Below are 12,726 nucleotides of genomic sequence, written 5' to 3' on the forward strand. Positions count from 1 at the left end.
TCAAACAATGTGCTTCCTCCTGCGGTGGCAATGCTTCGCAAAATGGCGATTCAGGTTCACCTGTACGCAATCCTTTACTTGTGGCGCAGTCTGAAAACCAAGCTTTGAAGGATATACAGAAAACAGTTTACAATTTTGAGAAGTATTCATAAGTGATGAATTATCAGAATCTCACTGGGAGCCATTTCAGAAACTGGATTATATAGTTGGGTGGTCCCAGATAGATGGATAGATGTATCTCTTCCTTTGTGGAGAATTTGGAAGTTGAGGCAAAGATTGGAGCAGATGTTACAGCAAGATCATTCACTAGCCAGAGAAGGGTTCCAAGTTCAAGGGATATGGGGCTAGATATAGGTAATTCCCATTTAAAGACTCTTAAATACCGAATTTTACCGAATCGGTATTTAAGAGTCTGTAAATGGGAAGGGGCAGATTTAGGTAATTCCGAATTTAAGAATACAGAATCTATAAGATTCGGTATTTACCGATTCTGTAAATACCGGACCAGTATTGCCTATTGATCCCTATGGGCCTTGAAGCCTGCAAGGGTGCAGGGGGTGTCACTTTGACACCCTCTAGCACCCCAAGTACAGGCTTGTGTGACATGTGGCACACATCCATGCCCTAAGGGCATGTCTGTGTGTCACATGGCACAGGTGTGCATGCACAGATGTGCATGCACACCTGAATTCGGTATTTTACCACACAATAGGATTGTGTGGTAAAATACCGACTCTTAAGGGCCTGTGGCACTCTTAGGAGTGTCAGCTACATATGGATTTATCGATTCGGTATTTTACCGAATCGGTATATTTACCGAATTGGTAAAATTACCGATTCGGTAGGCCCCCTACATCTGAAAAGCCTAATACCGGCCGGAAACGGCCGTAATCGGCCGTTTCCAACCGGTATTAGGGCTCCTACATCTGGCCCATGGTGTCTATATCACGGAGGAACTCATGGTTCAACCATGTGTGCCTCTACCACGCAGCCTAAACCACAAATCGATCTTAACCACGCATTCCTTTACCATGCATGCCTTTACCATGCAATTTCTGGTAAAGGCATGAATGGTAAAGAGGTATGCGTGGCTAGGGTCATGACTCCCCTCCCCTGTCCTAAACTACAAACTCCCTACATGCCCCGCCCGGCCCTAAAGTCCAAATACCCAGACCACCCCCCACCCCCATGCTGTCCTTAACCCTTAGTTTACACTACCCGACCTCCTCCCACCCCTACGAGGTCCCTAAATCTACCCCAACCTCTTCCACTAACCTTAAGCCTAAAACCATAACTGCTATTTTTAAAAACTACCCGACCCCCCTGAGCGCTAAAAAACTACCCACCATCCCCTAATAGTAAATCTACTATTCCTTACCCTAGAGCGCCCTCCAGCGCAAGTCGTGGTAACGACTTGCGTTGTAAAGTCTGTGTTGTAATGGTAGTGCGGTGTAAAATCCGCGTGGTAATGAAGGTTCCCCCTCAAGGAGCCGCCACTGAAACGGTGGCCTCTTCAGAACCTTTACCACCCTATGGCCTAATTACAGCATTGCAAGAACCTTCTAATGTGTCTTTAGATTACATTTCGGATTCGTTTTGTTTGAAAGTAGTTTTCTTGGTTGCTAGATCTATGGCAAGATGTATAGATGAGTTGGGTGCATTGATGTGCTATCCTCCGTCTAGAAAAAATTCTGAAACTAGGCCAGGCTTTGCTGTAAATGTGAATTATGCATTTCAAAAGGACCAGGAAACAGTTAAGTGTCCTGAACCAGTTTCAGATCAAAATGTTCAGTTGAGAAAATCGGATGTAGCCTGGGCTCTGGAAATGTCTTTGCAAAGAACACGTTAGTTTAGAAAATGTGATACATTTATGTTTGTTCATTTGGAACACCAAAAAGTGGATGCAAGTCTTCCATGTCCACTTTAAGTAAATGGGTAAAGGAATTTATTTGCTTAGCATATGAGAAACCTGGTCATTATCTTCCAAGTTCCATACGCCCCTGTTCAATGAGAGGAAAGCAGCATCTTGGTAGGCTAAAGTCTCTATTATGGACATTTGGAATCAGGTTATTTGGGCAAATCCAGAAACATTAGTCAACCATTACAGGTTGCATGTACCTCACGAGCCGTAAATACGTTTTAGTACAAAGGGTTGTTTTGTAAGAATTCTTTATTGCATTTTCATTCCAAGAATGAATTATAAGAAGGGATTATCATTAACCTTGTAATACCCATTCAGACTGCAATTTAACAAAATTTTGCTACAATTGGAAAGAAGTCAAAATTAGAATGATTCGTGGACAAATATATTGCTCAATAGGGCCGATGGATCAAATGAGAAATAGTATACATATGTTCTAGCCCGGTAAGTCCTTGGCCGGTTTTATATTAGCTGTGCAATTAACAAATGCAAGAAGGGAAACATTTTCATAAGAAAAACAAAGAACAATCTGGCCTGCAAAGCGTGTCAGGGCACTGTGGGGATAGTCTGAGTCAGGGCTCCCATCCACGGTTCCTCAGGAGGTACAAAGGTTTTGAAATGAGTTAATCAGCCTTGAGAACAATGGATTCGCTTTGGCTATTCAGACTATAACAGTGATCAAATTGATTCTTGTTTGTGGCATGTATTTCTGGCTATTTTGTGTATTATCTGTAAGTATTTTAGGTCACAAGGGCGATACATATTATACGTATTGCCAATATAATTGTCCTCCCGCCCGATTTACCTGCATGCGGACCATAGGTTTAATTGTGGCTAGCCTGTGTGATGAGGGTGTGTGTAAGTGTTTTCACACTTTTTCCTTAAGTAACTGTATCGCAAGTATCGGAACAGTCATTGACAGTAGCTCAATAAGCGTTTTATTCACGCGTCAATTGGATAAGCAGTTTCAAAAATACTTGGCAAAAGATAACAAAGGATGCAGGGCGTGGTCTTTGGAGTTTTGGAAGAACAGTCTTCGGTCTCTTTCTCCCTCTTTGGTCACTCTTCCTCGTAGAACACTCGTACCGACGTCTCCAAAAAGGCAAACAGAGGAACACTACCATCACGAACTGTATATATTCTTAAAGCTCTATACGTGCACCAGTCACCAGGAACGTGGGATCACCGAGACTTGTGATATCTTTATTTTGGGAGGAAGGGTCAGGTAGTGAGGAATGGGGAAGGAAAAAGAAAGCGTGTTTCGCATGCAGCGTGCAACACTTTACTTATGCCACAAGCCCTACAGTCCTGTGCCCTCCAACCTCTTCCTCCACCCTTCTCCCCACGTTACTTGCCTGGGGCTACGGTCCCCGGTGACCGTAGCAATGGGTATCGCGGTGTCCTGTTGCTTGGAGGGACAGCCGGATTCGAGCGCGGTGGGTGTTGGGGAAACCTTCCGTAGGTCAGCTCCGCCGCTCCGCTTCGCCTCCTCCGTGTCTCCAGCCTCTGAACTCCCCTTTCCTGGTCCACACTTGCTGTCGTCGGATGCTCTGTCCTGCGTAGCTTCGCCTTCTCTCCTGCAGCCGTCCGTCGCAGCCTCGCCTCCTCCGGCTCTCCAATCACCCGGCGGCCCACACCTGAGCCAACGGCTCTCTATTAGCTTCTATCCAGACACCTGCTCCTCCTTTGTGCCGCAGTCTAGACCGCACACCTCTTCTGATTGGAGTGGACCACTGGACACCATCTTGAAGTTCTTGGCGGATCGGGTGATAGGATGCTCTCTATGATATTGCCTCTCTTCTGGAGATGGACGATCGGGCCATTCAGCTGTCGGATATCTGGAGTGATAATTTACATTCCCTTGGAACCTTCCCGGCATGTGCAGAGTCTGAAATGAAAAAGGCTGTAAGGCTAAAAACCATCTTAGTACTTTAGCATTGGTTTCCTTATTGGTTGCTAACCACGTTAGGGGAGCATGATCTGTAACTAAAAAGAAAGTCCTCCCCAACAAATAATACTGTAAGGATTCCATGGCCCACTTGATGGCCAAACATTATTTTTCCATGGCGGCATAGCGTGTCTCCCTTGGAAACAGTTTGCGACTCAGAAACAGTACTGGTTTAAGTAGTCCTTGATTATCTGGTTGCGATAATACAACTCCCAGTCCTTTATCTGAGGCGTCTGTTTGTAACACAAATATCTTTTTGTAGTCGGGGCAAGTCAAAATTGGGGCCTTGCAGAGTATAGTCTTTAGGGTTTCAAAGCTTTTCTCTTGTGTTGGACCCCATCCGATTTTTGCTCTTGAAGGTTTTCCTCTCAACAAGTCCGTGAGGGGGCTGGCCACGTCAGATAATTGGGGAATGAATCTCCGATAATACCCGACTAACCCTAGGAAGGCTCGTACCTCTTTCCCGGTGGTTGGCCTGGGAATATTTTTAATAGCTTCCAGTTTATCAATTTCGGGTTTTAGGGTTCCTTCACTGATGGTGTAACCTAAATAGTTTATTTGATGAGTGCTCAGAGTGGTCTTCTTTGGATTCATAGTTAATCCTGCCTGCGTCAAGGTCTCAAATACATTCTGTAGGTGTTCTAGATGGGTTTTCCAATCAGGACTATACACAACAATATCATCTAGGTAAGCAACTGCATACTTTTGATGAGTTTTCAGTAAAATGTCCATTAGTCTCTGAAAGGTGGCCGGTGCTCCATGTAACCCAAATGGCATTACCTTGAATTGGTACAACCCTGAGGGTGTAGAGAAGGCTGTCTTCTCTTGAGCTGTCTCTGTCAGGGTTATTTGCCAATATCCCTTGGTCAAGTCAATGGTGGACATCACCCTCGCCTCTCCTTTCAATTAGCTCATCTACTCTAGGCATTGGATAATTGTCAAATTTAGAATTGCCATTTACTTGGCGTAAGTCAATCCAGAACCGGATACTGCCATCCGGTTTCGGCACTAAAACAATGGGAGAACGGCAGTTACTTTAGGATGGTTCAATAATATCTGCCTGTAGCATCTTTTCTATTTCCTGTTCTACCGCCTCTCTCCTAGCCTCAGGTATGCGATAGAGTCTCACATTCACCACTCTTCCCGGTGGGGTAACAATATCGTGGGCTACTAGGGACGTTTTCCTCGGTTTTCCTGAACTAAGGGCAGAGTATTTGTCAAGCAGTCACTCTAACTGCCGTTTTTCCTCCACCGATAGTCGGGGCCCCATAGCTGGTCGTTCCTCCTGTTCGCCCCTCCCCAGCTCCTGGGGTAACTCTAGTGGTGTGATGGTTACATGATTTATGGATTGGACTACCTCTGCCCCTTGGGATCCTGTATTTGGTTCCTCCCACTTCTTTAATAAGTTAATGTGATACATTTGTCCCACCTTGTTAGTGTGTGGTACTGCTACTCTGTATGAAACGGGTGTAACTTTTTGAGTAATGGTATAGGGTCTTGCCATGTAGCCACCAATTTCTTATCAGAGGAGGGAAATAAAATCAATACCTTGTCTCCTACCCTCAACTGACTTTTCTTGTCATATTGCTCTTTTTGTCTACTTTGTGCTTTGTCTATGTTTTGGTGGACAGTATCCCATAGGGTGGCTAAGGTTTCTTTAAGGGTCTGCATCAGTGTTCCCTCTAACGCGCGCGCGCGCGCAGCTTGCTGACCCCGAGCGCGCAGAGTCCCGTGGAAAGCGCGCACACATCCATCCTGTGAGTGCTTTCGCGCCCCCGCGTTTAAAACGCGAGCGGCGTGAAAACGGCAATTCCGTGTTTGGGGGAAAGATCATAGATTGCTCCGCACTAATGGGCTGTGGCTGCGGGCTGTTTGTGGCCCTTTGTGAAAACATTTGTTAATAGCAGCACCGTCATGCGCTGCAATTAACAAACATTTTCACAATGGCTCACAATCAGCCCCCAACCGCGCTCCCTTAAGAGAAGACATTTAGCAAGTCCAAAAGCATTCGTGCTTTTGGACTTGCTAAATGTCTTCTCTTAAGGGAGCGCGGTTGGGGGCTGATTGTGAGCCATTGTGAAAATGTTTGTTAATTGCAGCGCATGACGGTGCTGCTATTAACAAATGTTTTCACAAGGGGCCACAAACAGCCCGCAGCCACAGCCCATTATAGAACAAATTTAGCAAAAGAAAAGACAGGATCAGGCGGTGTCTCCCGCCTCTATTTTGCCACTTTCAATCATGTCACCTCACCAGCCCCTCCTCGCTAGTATTACAGGTCTCTGTTGTGGCTGGCTCGGGCATATGCATGTGCGCTCTGCGCTCTGCTCAGCTGACAGTTCGGGCGGGACAGAGGCCATAGCTACCAATGTTTAAGCATAGCTGCCAAGGTTTCAGATTGCTATGTGTGACATTTTCATAATTTCACTGAAATTATGTGTGACATTTCAGCGACTATGAGTGACACTTGCTCGCGGACAAAATAAAGCAATGAAGAAGAGGGAATCATAAATATCAGAAATTACAATCATTTGAGTAAAGAGAGAGTTTACGTTAGCTGCTTCACAGCATAAGAAATAATAGTTAAACAACTATTTTATCAAACTGCAGCCAACATTTCAGAAAATAGATAAAGCAGACTGGAAGGTGTCCATAATTTATTATAGTCAGGTGATTGGTTAGCAGACTTACTCGATTGCTGCCGACCACATGAGCTGTAAGTAGCGCTGCATTAGAAAGTGGAGCGTGGGAGGCGCTCATTTAGGCCACAGCTAGGCTGATAGCAAAGTCTCACTGACCAGAGTTTCAGAACACTTTACTTAGAAGGCGACGATCCAGCTCTGTTGTTAAGATTATGCTCAGTCCTGATGGCACGAAAGCTGTGATGTATTGGGAATTGCACATTTATTATTGCAAAAAAAGTTACTGGCACTAGCCTTTACTTTCACCCATCTCTGCAGTTTAGACCACAGTTGCCACCCTTTTAGTACCTCACGATAGAATTTTACAGCCATCATAGGGTTTTAACCAAATGCATGTTACATTTTCCTGCCTCAGAAAAAACGTCCAGGATTCGTGCATAACAGGAGTTACTTGTTGAAACACAGCATGTACGACCAATGTACAGATCATTCTCGCAAACTTTCGCACGCCCTCCAAAGACACTAATCTGCACAAAACCCGCCAATCATTGAAAGAAGACATCTAAACAAAGGCAGATTTATGGAATTTGTTAATGTTTGCAATAACGGTCTTCTAAAATTTTAAATCAGCATTGTTACTTATTTTGTTTTACTTGGGCAACAAATGGGTTTAGTTACATATTTCAGCACGTACTGTTTTCACACGGTAAAATAAGCACACGCACTCGGGTGGCTTATACTTACTTTGACCCTTTTGCAGGCAGAGACTAAATTAAGATTGCTATGGGGGACATTTTTATAATTTCTATGTAATCTTGAGTGACATTTCAACAAATGAGAGTGACACTTTCAAGCAAAATCAAGCAATGAAGATGACGGAAACATAAAGATGAGACATTACACCCCTCAGATAGCTGTAATTTCTTTTATTTATAGGTTTTTCCTCTTTTTCATGGCTGGATTTTACTCGCCAGAAAGGGTCACTCAGTTGTTGAAATGTCACTCATAATTACACTGTAATTATGAAAATGTCACAAACAAGCAATCTGAAACCTTGGCAGCTATGTGTAAAGCACACATCGTGCTTTTGGGCTTTCTGCAGCCAAGCCTCTTAAAAGTTATACACAGCAGTAGTTGGCTACCAGATTGTGAGCTGTGCATGGAGATAAACGAAGGCCGCTGCGAGGCTTTGCTGCATGCAGCTGACTATACATATATGAGGGTGTTGTCCTCGTGTGAAGAGTTGGATGTCATGCATGTTCCTGGCCTCCAGCTATTTTCAGGCATCAATTAAAATGTCTAGATACTCTGGTGATTAATAGTCTTGCTGGAAAGAGATAGAGGTTTGTCTAGTGTGATTTATGTGTGAAAATCCAGTCTTTTCACTTGTTTAAACATGAGTTTGGATTGATATTTGGCGCTGCACCCACACGCGCGGTCTGGTTCCTGGCGCACATAACCATGGCTGCAGCGCACAGAGACCCCACACTGCCGCACACAGAGGAAAAAAATTAGAGGGAACATTGGTCTGCATGTATCCCAACAGCGGTTTCCCTTCATCCTCTTCCTCCGTCCATTGCTCAGCAGCCATATCGAGCAAGGTACGGGGTTTTCTCCCAAATAACAAATCGAATGGGGAAAATCCAGTGGATTTTTGTTCATGTGTCCTAATAGCAAAGAGTACAAGGGGTAACTTCCTATCCCATTCCTTTCCTGTCTCACTTATGAGTTTCTTGAGGATGGTTTTAATCGTTCAGTTATACCTTTCCACTAAACCGTCAGTTTGTGGGTGATAAACTGCTGTTCTAATCTGTTGGACCCCCAAAAGCGAACATACTTCCTTCATGAGTTTTGCCATAAAAGGAGTTCCTTGGTCTGTCAAAAGCTCTAACAGAAATCCTACTCGGGAGAAGAAGGATATCATCGCTTGAGCCACAGTTTGCGTAGTCATGCTTGTTAGAGGAATAGCCTCCGGATATCTTGTTGCATAGTCCACTAGTACTAATATATACTGATGCCCCCTGGCTGAGGGAATTAACGGACCTACCAGATCCATCCCTACACGTTGAAATGGAACATCAATAATGGGTAAAGGACAGAGGGGCACTTTCTTGTCTTTGGAGGGATTTATCAACTGACACTTTGGACAGGTGGTACAGAATCTCGCAGTTTCTCTATACACTCCCGGCCAGTAAAACCGATCCAGCAAATATTTCAGGGTTAACTCCTGCCAATAGTGACCTCCACCCGTCTGATTGTGTGCTAATTGTAAAGCTTGTTCTCGAAAAGCTACTGGGACCAGCAACTGTTCTACCCATCCATTTGCCCCTTCACTTACTCGATACAGTAATCCTTGTTTTATACAGAAATAGGGTCCTACCTTCTCTGAGTCATTCTCTTGCACTTGATTCCAGGCATTTGTGAGGGTGCTGTCATCTCTCTGAGCTGCACGGAAGCTTTGTGCAGGAGTATCTCCCTGTTCTCGGGAAGAAAGTAAACATGAAGCAAAAGACTGACAGGCACTGGTATACTTCTCTTTGTCCTTCTTTTCTCATTTTTTGACTTATATTCTCGGGCTCTGGGTTGAACTAGGTTTTGGTTAGAAAAGGGATCCTCCTGTAACCCCTCTGCTCTGGCTTCTTGCTCCAAGGCCTCCATTAAATAATCATGACATTTAGGCAAATCTGTTCCCAACAAAATATTTTCAGGGGAACTACTCCTACTCTCCGGACTTGGGGATACCCGTCTATTTCCAGTAAGACTTCTGCTAAAGGATATTCCTTAACGTCTCCATGAACACAGGAAACTAGCACGGTTTCTCCTTCACATAGAGAGTTCAGGGGTACCAGGTCTTGCACTACTACTGTATGGTGACATCCTGTATCTAATAATTATTCAATAGGTTTCCCATTTAGTCGGATAGCTTCTTGTATGTCTTCCTGCATAGACCTGTAACCAAAACTCGCCCTCGTAACCACCCCACTTCCATTGGTTCCGAGCCGTCATTGTTCAATGGACAGTTTCGTGAGATGTGCCCCCACTCTGCACATCTAAAACATTGAGGTCCCACCTGTACAGGGGAGTTGATTTTTGGAAAGGGCTTTGGGTTGGTTTTCGGGGTAGGAAAAGGGCATTTTTCTACACTGTCATTGGAAACTCGGGTTGTAGGCTTAGTAAATACAATAGGGGTTCTCCCCGTAGGAGCTTTGAAGTCGGGAGACCTATGGTAAGCACAGGCTAGTTCGATAGCAGATTGAGACGTTAGACCAGGATGTTGTTTTAACCATGCTCTAGTATTGGTAGGTAAAGCATCCAAATATTGTTCTAGAAAAATTTGCTCCGTAACCTCTTCCATGGTGGCCGTATGAGGCTGTAGCCACCTGTTCCCCAAGTCTCTGACCCTATAAAACAATGCTTATCACCTGTAACCCATTTTTACTTGCGAAAGCGTGCCCTATAATACTCTTGGTCACACCCTAATCTTTTGAGAATTGCCTTCTTTATCTCGGGATAAGGAGTCACTCCAGCTGGGTTAGCCGCTTGGTACGCCACCTGCAATTCTCCAGATAATAACGGCGCTACATATTGCCCCCACCTGTCTGCAGGCCAAGTGGCTGTGGTAGCAACTCTTTCAAAATTGGTAAAGAAGAAGTCCGGATCTTCTCCCTCTTGAAACTTTTGTAATACAATACCGGGAATGTTAGGGTGAACACGGGCACTAGAAATTGCATCTGTAAGTCGAAGAATGGCTGTATCTTGGACTTTTTGGTTACTTGTTAACAACACTGCTTGCTCTTTCAAAGCCTCTTGAAACGACTCTCTTTCTTTTTGGGCATTCCTATTCTGTTCCTCAAACACTAACTGTAAATGTCTCTGACCTTCTGCCAGCTGCGTTATCATATCTTGCACAGTTACTGGTTGCGTCATCTTGTATCAAATGACAGGATCCCACTTCTGACACCACTGTAAGCGTTTTCACACTTTGTCCTTAAGCCCTTCGATGCTTGTGACAAGGTCAGCTTGTCATGGGTGGAGGAGTGTGGCTCAATGGTTAGAGCGGCAGACCTTGATGCAGAGTTCTGGCCAGGGACCAGGGTTCGATTCCCGCCTCGGCGGGTCTCTGGCTCATAAATTCCGCTGACTGGATATTCTCGCCTCAGTGCCTATTCTAATCATGGGTCCCACGCTGCAACTCTGGGCAATAGCTTGCTTAGCCTCCACAACGGCCCCCTACAGCGCTGGGGATGCCTGGTTGCACCCCGGGGATGCCCAGGAGTGGACATTTCATGGGGAAAAGCCAGGACGGGTTCCCTAGCGGTATGAGTACAGCGCCAGGACACACTGCTTGCCGGGGTAACAGTGCGCTTTACAAATACGTCTACATTCACATTTACATTTACATGGGTGTTACCTTCACTGTGCTTTTGACGAGTTGACCTTGTCACATAACAAGGGATTTTTAAAATTGCAGCACAGCACGGGAATGTGCTGTAGCAATGATGCGGTTAAGTAACTGTATCGCAAGTATCAGAACAGTCATTGACAGTAGAACAATAAGCGTTTTATTCATGCGTCAATTGGATAAGCAGTTTCAAAAATACTTGGCAAAAGATAACAAAGGATGCAGGGCGTGGTCTTTGGAGAACAGTCTTTGGTCTCTTTCTCCCTCTTTGGTCACTCTTCCTCGTAGAACACTCGTACCGACGTCTCCCAAGAGGCAAACAGAGGAACAATACTGTCACGAACTGTATATATTCTTAAAGCTCTATACGTGCACCCGTCACCAGGAACGTGGGATCACCGAGACTTGTGATATCTTTATTTTAGGAGGAAAGGTCAGGTTGTGAGCAATGGATAAGGAAAAAGAAAGCGTGTTTCGCATGCAGCATGCAACACTTTACTTATGCCACAAGCCCAACAGTCCTGTGCCCTCCAACCTCCTCCTCCACCGTTCTCCCCACGTTACTTGCCTAGGGCTACGGTCCCCGGTGACCATAGCAATGGGTATCGCGGTGTCCTGTTGCTTGGAGGGACAGCCGGATACGAGCGCGGTGTGTGTTGGGGAAAGCTCCCGTAGGTCAGCTCCGCCGTTCTGCTTCGCCTCCTCCGTGTCTCCAGCCTCTGAACTCTCCTTTCCAGGTCCACACTTGCCGTCGTTGGATGCTCTGTCCTGAGTAGCTTCGCCTTCTCTCCTGCAGCCGTCCTTCGCAGCCTCGCCTCCTCCGGTTCTCCAATCACCCGGCGGCCCACACCTGAGCAAACGGCTCTCTTTTAGCTTCTGTCCAGACACCAGCTCCTCCTTTGCGCCACAGTCTAGACCGCTCACCTCTTCTGATTGGAGTGGACCACTGGACACCATCTTCAAGTTCTTGGCGGATCGGGTGATAGGATGCTCTCTATCACAGGGTGACACCCGGAAACCAGTCCTAGGATGCTTGTTTCTGGTCCAGGGAGACCTGGCCTGGAAGTTCAGACTGGATTGTTCCCATGAGGAGCAGGGTCAAAACTGTTTTGCAAATGGCTGGTCCAAACTGGAGTGGCGTGATGAGTGAAAACATTATGGATTAAATCCAGATCTTTGAGACTGGGGGTGAATGTTTATATTGTTCAGTTTACTTCAGTTAACCTTTTGGCTTGCAGCAGGCAGGGAGATGCTCATTCGGTCATTTAGGAGGAACCACCCCTGATATATTCAGCAGAAAGAACATGTGCCAAATATTCTGTTTATTACTTGTTAATAACAATTCAAACTACAGAAAACAATAAATCCCAGAAATGATATTGAGACATTCAGCTAGATTCATCAAGCATTTTTGCAAGCTCAAACGGTGCGAATCGCAAAATTAGGCCGTTTGCGCCCGCAAAAATGGCATTTGGAATTCATCAATGGGTCATGAACTCGCAATTTGAAAAATCGCAAATAATTGCGATTTCTCAAATTGCGATCGCATTTAAGGAATCTCAATTAGAGATTCCTTAAATGCTATTCATGAACCTCTAAAAAATTGCGATTTCGCTATTTTTTACCGCTATTTACCGCGAAGTCTGACTTCGTGGTAAATAGCGAAAACTTAGAAAAATGCACATTAGTGCATTTTTCTAAGTGGTATGTTACACACAAACATGTCCTTTGGACATGTGTGTGCGCAACATCAGTCTACATTGACATTTCAGGGGTGCTACAGGGTGACCTTTGGACACCCCTGGCACCCTTG

At 45.2% G+C, this 12,726-nt stretch overlaps 1 pseudogene; it reads right to left on the minus strand.

Moving 5' to 3' along the window:
* Window positions 1–4,826: 4,826 nt before the first annotated feature.
* LOC147707346 (uncharacterized) lies at window positions 4,827–10,438 on the minus strand (annotated as a pseudogene).
* Window positions 10,439–12,726: the final 2,288 nt, after the last annotated feature.

Source organism: Lissotriton vulgaris, chromosome 6 (assembly GCF_964263255.1).
Source record: "Lissotriton vulgaris chromosome 6, aLisVul1.2, whole genome shotgun sequence".
NCBI classification, from domain to species: domain Eukaryota; kingdom Metazoa; phylum Chordata; class Amphibia; order Caudata; family Salamandridae; genus Lissotriton; species Lissotriton vulgaris.